Source organism: Carlito syrichta, unplaced genomic scaffold (genome assembly GCF_000164805.1).
Source record: "Carlito syrichta isolate Samal-C Ts95f unplaced genomic scaffold, Tarsius_syrichta-2.0.1 Scaffold301619, whole genome shotgun sequence".
In the NCBI taxonomy this organism is placed as follows: domain Eukaryota; kingdom Metazoa; phylum Chordata; class Mammalia; order Primates; family Tarsiidae; genus Carlito; species Carlito syrichta.
The window spans coordinates 571,237-579,199 of NW_007245715.1; the positions used below are offsets into that span (position 1 = coordinate 571,237).

At 42.5% G+C, this 7,963-nt stretch overlaps 1 protein-coding gene across 1 annotated transcript in view; it reads right to left on the minus strand.

Annotated features, from left to right (window-relative positions):
• RBM20 (RNA binding motif protein 20) overlaps nt 1–7,963 on the minus strand; it is a 193,594-nt gene that overhangs the window by 40,885 nt on the left and 144,746 nt on the right. The gene's annotated exons all lie outside the window — the stretch shown is intronic.

Consider the following 7,963-nt stretch of genomic DNA (forward strand, 5'->3'; position numbering starts at 1 on the left):
CACTCACCTCAGCCTCCCAAAGGCGCGGGATTACAGGCTGAGCCACCGAGCCCGGGATATCATCTTTTTATAAAAAGGATCCACAATGTTTTAAATGAGCAATAATACCCAGGATTTGAGGAAATGGACATACTCATATGTTCATGATGAGAGGTTGAATATCTACAACATTTTGAGAATCTACTTTAGCAATATTAAATAAAACTTAAAATATACATAGTCTATGATCCTAGCATTCCACTTTTAGTAATCCATCCTTTAGAAATAAAAGCACCAGTAAGTAAGGACTCATATACAGGGATGTTTATTGCAGTTAATTTAGGTGGTGGCCAAAAATGTTGGAAAACAGCCTTGATATCCAACAATAGTGTAATGTTTAAGTAAATCATGGTTCAAGCATACAATGGAAATTATACAGATTTTTTTAAAGTTGTAATCTCATTCTGTCACCCAGACTGGAGTGCAGTGGCACGCTCCCGGCCACTGCAGCCTCGACCTACTGGGTTCCAGCGATTCTTCCACCTCAGCCTTCCAAGTAGCTGGAACTACAGGTGTGCACTACCATGCCCAGCTAATTTTTGATTTATCATAGAGATAAGGTCTCGCCAAGTTGCCCAAGCAGGTCTCGAACCCATGGGCTCAGGCAATCCACTAGCCTCAGCCTCCCACAGTGCTGGGATTACAGGCTGGGCCACCGAGCCCAGTCAAGAACTATACAGTTATTACAAGGAGGAGGTAAATGTGCATATTGACATGGAATAATATTTAAGACAGATTGTTAAGTTGGGTTGCCAAGGAGTGTGTGCACTATGATGCTGGTTTTGAAAAACAACACAAAAATAGATGTGAAAAAGATGAAGCAAGGATTGAAATTTTTTGATAATTATTGGAACTGTGTGAGGGGCATATAGGGGTTCATTATACTGGTCTCTACTTTTCCTTGTGTTTGCAATTTTTCACAATAAATAAATGCTAAAAGAATATCAGTACAGACAGAGAAAGGCATGGAACATACATATCAACCTGTCAATGCTGGTTGTCTTCAGAGGAGCAGAATGGGATGGGAGTAAGATGAGATATGTTTAACCTTTTTCACATAAACCTCATATTGTTTGACTTATAATTCCAATAGAAGAAAAAAAGAACATAGAAAAGCTTGTGGGAATCTAAGACACATACATTGGCATTCACAGCAACAAACTGTGGTTTAGGGCAGTGATTTTCAGAACTTTTTTTTTAGCTGAGAATCCTGTCTGCAAATAAAGCTTGTTCACCAGCTCAATATATTCAACAAATAAAAGAGGAGCTATTCTGGTCAAACCTTGGGGTCCAGCACCCTGGCACCACCCTCACCCAGCAGTCGCAAAGGCACCTCTAAGGAGCACAGTTTGGAAGCCAAAACTTGAGTCTAATCAAAGATCCTGGAGGGAAGAGTGTGTCTGTCTGGTGTGTGCAAACCTTAATCAGCTTGGAATCCCAGGAGGTTCAAGAATTAGTAACCGTAAGTCAACCCAATGTGGAAGAGAAGGATGCAATTTTCCAAATCTAAAACACATTCTAATAGCATGGCTTGCATTTGCATAATCACCATTTTCTATGGTAAAGTGGAACTTTAACATCTAATTAAATTTGATGTGGATCCAACTTCACTAAGGTAATACAGGGGAAAGGTCTGAGGTCTCATTCCTAGCAAGGGCTAATACTTGGGTAATTCTACTTTGAAAAGCCTACATTTATTTCATCGGGGATCAATAAGAATTTCCTTGGTTGTAGAAATTCAAGCACTCTTTTCAGAAACTCCTCTGTGATGTCCAGAGGCCAGGCACTTTCCCAAAAGGGAGTAAGATTCAGTGTGTGGCTCATACAGCTCCCAGAGCAGCCTCTCACTTCCCTAAAGTACACATGGACTCTCTATAAGGTAGGAGACTTTGAGTCCCAGCCTGGCTAGTGAAGACAGCCTGCAGAGAAAATGGAGGAGGGTTAGTAAGAGACAAGATCTTTGCTTCCCATTAGAGTGAGTGTTCACATAAAGACGCACACACAGCTGAGCTTTCAAGCAGGGCAAAGTGGTGGTCCTCTGAGTTTATCACAAGGAAGGCTGAGACTGGGCACTCTGCCCAGTCTCCTCTTAGCGAGGCGCGTTTCTGCCCCATGTGACTTTGTTGTGGTTGGTCTGGGCTAATGTGTGTTCGGATGACAGAGAAGACATGCAGGGCAGTACTGGGCCTATCCCGCTCCTGGGCTGTCCAGTTGCCTAGTGACCAGGCACGAGGGCCAGTGCCTTCCTCATTTTCTCCTCCACACTGAAAGGACAACTCAAGAGGCCTTTATCAGAGCATAGCACAGCAACTGCTGCTGCTGGGTAGTGGAATAAACACCCTCACAGCCACCAGTCACCAAAAAAGAGAAGTAGTCAAGCTGTAGACCTCGCTGCCAAAGCACCAAAATGAATGGATCTCAATTAAGGTTTTCACTCCAACTTTAAAGAGATATTTCCTGAGTGCTTTCTTCCCCAAGATTTTTTTTTTTTTTTTTTTGAGTTGGAGTCTCAATCTGTCACCTAGACTGGAGTGCAGTGGCCGCTCCGGGCTACCGCAGCCTCGACCTGCTGGGCTCCGGCGATCCATCCGCCTTGGCCTTCCAAGTAGCCGGAACTACAGGCACGCGCTACCACGTTACCCAAGATTTTAATCAGAAATGGAAGTTAGAGTTTATTAAATCCCCTATTTACATTTATTAAGATAATCATGAGATTTTAGTATTTTCCAGTAAATATTAATTTGGAGTTTCCCAACTAGTGGATTATAGGAGTGCCAGGATGTCAATCCCTTGGGGTGAAGGCCACAAGCCTCCAGTGACTATGAACAGCATCTTCAGTTCAACCAGGTTACTTCAGATGATAATTTTCTAAGTGAGACATGAAAATCTTGAGAATAGCAAATTTTGAGAATTGCTGGGTTAATGGTTTGCTTTGTGTTATGTCTGGCTACAGGACATGTGGCAAATCCTAACGAGTTACAAAGAGGAAATAAATTTTTATATGTTATATACTTTTGCCAATATTTTATTTAGGATAGTCTGATCAAGTTTTTTTTTCTGTCATTGACCTAAAATATCTTTTTGTTGTTGAATTCAATTTAGGTTCAAAACCATACTTCATTTATCAAAGGTATAGAGTAATAGGTATTATCACTCTATTCTACTCTCACAACAGTTTATATAAACATGGCTATTATTTGTCCTACGGCATGTAGATCTGAAGATGAGGGAGGAAAGTGGGAAAGGAGGAGGAAGGTGGTATGGAGTCTCTGGGTAGTACACCTATAGTGAACTTTGTTTACTGGTGGCCCTGACAACTCTGAAGGCTTTTGAGGAAGCAGTAAGATGCTATACAGTAATCCCGAATTTGGGTTCTTTAAAAAGCCCTTGAAGGTCATAGAAGGTAATAATATTACGGGGGGGAGGGGGCAAATGTTATTTTTGTCCTTCAAAAACCCAAGTTGAGATGATACTTTGAGTTTCTTTATCAATACGGTAATCTGCTGTTGAACTAAATTTGGCCCGAGGATACCTCTGTACTTGGAGTCCTTATGTAAGGAGGTACAACCTAACTAGTACATAAACTAACTGAAAGCCTAACATAGGAGTATACTTGTGTAACAAATAGCTGAGTCTCAGCCAATTACAGCAGCTGAGCTTCAGTTAATATCAGGTATCTCACTGATCAGACCATACTCAAATAAGGCAAATGTGTAGCTGTAACCAATCACACTTTTTCTGTACCTCACTTTCATTTTCTGCCAATAAATGCTGCCTGTTCACATTGTGGAGTGGAGGTCTCTGAACCTCTTCTAGTTCTGAGGCCTGCACAATTCATGAATTGTTCTTGGCTCAGTTAAACTCTGTTTCATTTAATTTGTCTGAAGTTTTTATTTTATTTTATTTTTATTTTTTTTGAGTTGGAGTCTCACTCTGTCACCCAGACTGGATGGAGTGCAGTAGCCACTCCCAGCCACTGCAGCCTCAACCTGCTGCGCTCCAGTGATCCTTCCGTTTCAGCCTTCCAAGTAGCTGGAACTACAGGCGCGCGCTACCACACCCGGCTAATTTTTTTGATTTATTGTAGAGATGGGGTCTCACCAAGTTGCCCAGGAGGGTCTCGAACCCGCAGGCTCAGGCAATCCACTCACCTCAGCCTCCCAAAGCACGGGATTACAGGCTGAGCCACCAAGCCCGGCTTGAAGTTTTTATTTTAAAACTGGTTAGATCTTAGGCTGATTAGAGAGTCTCTTTGGGATGTCTGTGTCTGATTCATAAAAATGGGTCACTAGTTACTTGCTCATTAATAATAAGTACTGCCGGGCTCGGTGGCTCAGCCTGTAATCCCAGCACTTTGGGAGGCTGAGGTGAGGGGATTGCCTGAGCCCGCGGGTTCAAGACCCGCCTGGGCAGTGAGACCTCATCTCAACAATAAATCAAAAAATCAGCCGGGCGTGGTAGCGCGCGCCTGTAGTTCCGGCTACTTGGAAGGCTGAGGCGGAAGGATCGCTGGAGCCCAGCAGGTCGAGGCTGCGGTGGCTGGGAGCAGCCGCTGCACTCCAGTCTGGGCGACAGAGTGAGACTCCAACTCAAATAATAATAATAATAATAATAAGTACTTTGGCAGATAAAATCTTTCCAAACACAGAAATGCAGGACATTGGCTGTATGGGCTAGGAGTAAATAGTGAAAGAGGATTTGGGCTATAAAAAGCTTGGGACTTTCTAGTGGAAAGAACATCAGACTGGAAGACAGAAGATCTGGGTACAAGCTCCAGCTCAGCCACTGATTAGGTGCAGAACAGGAACAAAAATAGTTTTCCTTTCTGGGCCTCAGCTTCCCAATGTCGGGAATGAGGGAGGTAACCTATATGTCTAAAGTCCTTTCCAGATGTCAAATATCTAAAGCTTATGTGGCACTAAGTTCTAAAATTCTATTCTTCCCAGAAGCTTTGCCAAGCTAAACCCTAAGAACCAGGATAATGATAACTTTCCCCAACTGTGTTTGGCATAAACAGGAAACCCATGTCTTTCCCACTCCCTGTCCCAATGAATGTAACATTTGTCCTTCCTCTCTTCATGATCAGCTGTTTAACTCTGCATTCATTCACAAGCATGTTCATCCTTCAGACATGATTGTGTGCTAGTGGTCTCATTTTTACAGGGCTGAAGATCAGCTCTAAGAAGTGAGTAACTTGTCTATTAACTTTGCTGCTCCCTGGATAATTCTGCTGCCATAGTGCCTGGAAAGAGTTGAGATGACGCAGAAATGAAAAAAAGCCACTTGGATCTGGTGCCTCTCTTAGAACAGACATACATCAAGTATGTGCTTTATAGTCATCAGGCACCAGGGTTAGGATAGTAGGAGAATCAGATAGACTTGACATATGTCTCTGCTCCCCCAGTGACTAAATTTCTTCAAGCCCAAATTTGCTTCTCTGTAGAACAGGGAGAATAAAATGTATTCCCATAGGACTGTTGAGAAGATGAAATGCCACAACATATGTAAAGTGCCCTGGGGCAATGCTGGCATCCAACATGCTCCTATAAATAAATGTTTATCTCCTTTTTTCCCTCCAATCATTAAAGGATATGCTATAATGATCCTAGATTGGGGAATATTATTACCCTATGTAAGAGAAAGTTCATGTTCTTAGTCAATTTGTGCTGAAATATGAGTGAGAGGTACACTGTCTTCAATCTACTCTAAAATGATAATTTAGAGGAAAATGCATAGCAGATAGATAGACAGACAGATAGATAGAAGAAAGAGACACAGAATGATAAAGTGAGGCAAAATGTAAAAGAGTAGTGAACCTGGGCAAAAGTTATATGGGAGTTCCCTATACTTTTCTTATAACTTTTCTGTAAGTTTAAAAAGTTACCAAAAATAAAATTTAAAAGATGTGCTCTGGGTCAGAAGAGCAGGTATTGCTTTGCCTGCTTAGCTCCTGGGAGGCAGGTGTGACAGGTACACTTGGAACTTTCCAGTCCAAGGTCAAATCTCTAAGAGAGCTGAAGTGCAGGGGTTGTAACCAAAGCCCTAATTATCAACCTAAATGGACAATCAACTTTTTTTCACCTGCAGGCCAGTACTGATCTCGAATGCCCTCATGTGGGATCATGGGCCCGGTGTACATTTTCACATGTTGGGGCCACTCCTTTAAAATCAGACGCTGTTTCTAAGGGTTCCTGTGGCTGAATCCCGGACTTTTCAAGTCACTCACAAATCTTTTATAGCTGGGTGGAAATGCAAACTAAACAAACAGACTTGTATATGAAGATTCTGAGACCTCTCAAATGCTCTCTGATGCTGGTAGAGACAGGCTTTGCAGATGAGTTCAAAGAAGAGGCCCAAGTTCAAATAGCTCAGGGTGCAATAAAAAATTGGCTTAGGGCAGTAGGCCTTCAGGGTGAGAGAGTTCTCTTAAAGTGGTTCCTAGAGCCACTGAAGTGTAGATTCCATCTTCAATAAGCAATTTCTGTGCTCCAACCTGGCCTCAGGTGTGAACTAATTTCATCTGGCACAGTCTGTGAACTCTACTGGATTTATGCCAAATACATCTAAGGACAGACACTGGGCAAACGTTTATTTCTCATGATGTTGATTTTAAACATATTTTGCATATAACAAGTGGGTGTGGGTTCCATAGTTATGGATCTTGGCTCAACTTGGGTAGTGGACATAGTTGTCCATATTGACACTTTCAAATATTACGTAGAGCATGTGAGCTGGGACTTAGAATGAATGTACTTTTGTTTTGTTTTGTTTTTTTGAGTTGAAGTCTCACTCTGTCGCCCAGACTGGAGTGCAGTGGCTGCTCCCGGCCACCGCAGCCTCTATCTGCTGGGCTCCGGCGATCCTTCCACCTCAGCCTTCCAAGTAGCCGGAATTACAGGCATGCGCTACCACACCCCGGCTGATTTTTTTTATTTTTATTGTAGAGGTGATGTCTCGCTGCCCAGGCGGGTCTCGAACCCGCGGGCTCAGGCAATCCACTCACCTCAGCCCCCCAAAGGCGCGGGATTACAGGCTGAGCCACCGAGCCCGGCTAAGAAGTGTCTTGTAATAGTCTTAGACGATTATAGATATTCTTCTTTTTTTTTTAAATTTTTTAAATTTTTTTGAGTTGGAGTCTCACTCTGTCGCCCAGACTGGAGCGCAGCGGCCGCTCCCGGCCACCGCAGCCTCAACCTGCTGGCTCTGGCGATCCTTCCGCCTCAGCCTTCCGAGTAGCTGGAACTACAGGCGCGCGCTACCACGCCTGGCTAATTTTTGATTTTTTGTAGAGATGAGGTCTTGTCAAGTTACCCAGACGGGTCTCAAACCCATGGGCTCAGGCAATCCACTCACCTCAGCCTCCCAAAGCACGTGATTACAGGTTGAGCCACCGAGTCCGGCTTAGATATTCTTCTTATCACAACAAATTCAACAAGGTATAAAATATAAATCAAATCAGTTAACTTTTACTTTAAAATCTATTGGTCTATCTTGTACTTTGAATGGATCTTTTTTACCCATGCATGATTGTGTAAAAGCACTGTTTCACTGAGTTATGCAGATCTTTCAAATTTTCACCCCCCCATCACATTTTTAATATCACCACTGGCTATATCAGGAAAGTATTTAAGCATTGAAAAATCTGTTAAGCTCATGGTAGCAGATACAAGTTTTTTAAAATTCTAAGTTTTGCCTGAAAGCTCCAATTTTATTATGACGACAATACTAAAAAATATAGTTTTTTTTAGTTGAGAGGCCCTCTTAGTTCACTTTTAAGAAAATGCCATTAAATACCAAAGTCTCAATAATCACAGTTTGCAAGTCAAACTTTCTCAAGTCACCATCTGTAAGTCTTACCAGTAAACTGGTACTTCATGAAAAGGGTGACTAGGTCAGCACGCAACTGAACCACACAGTGCTTTTT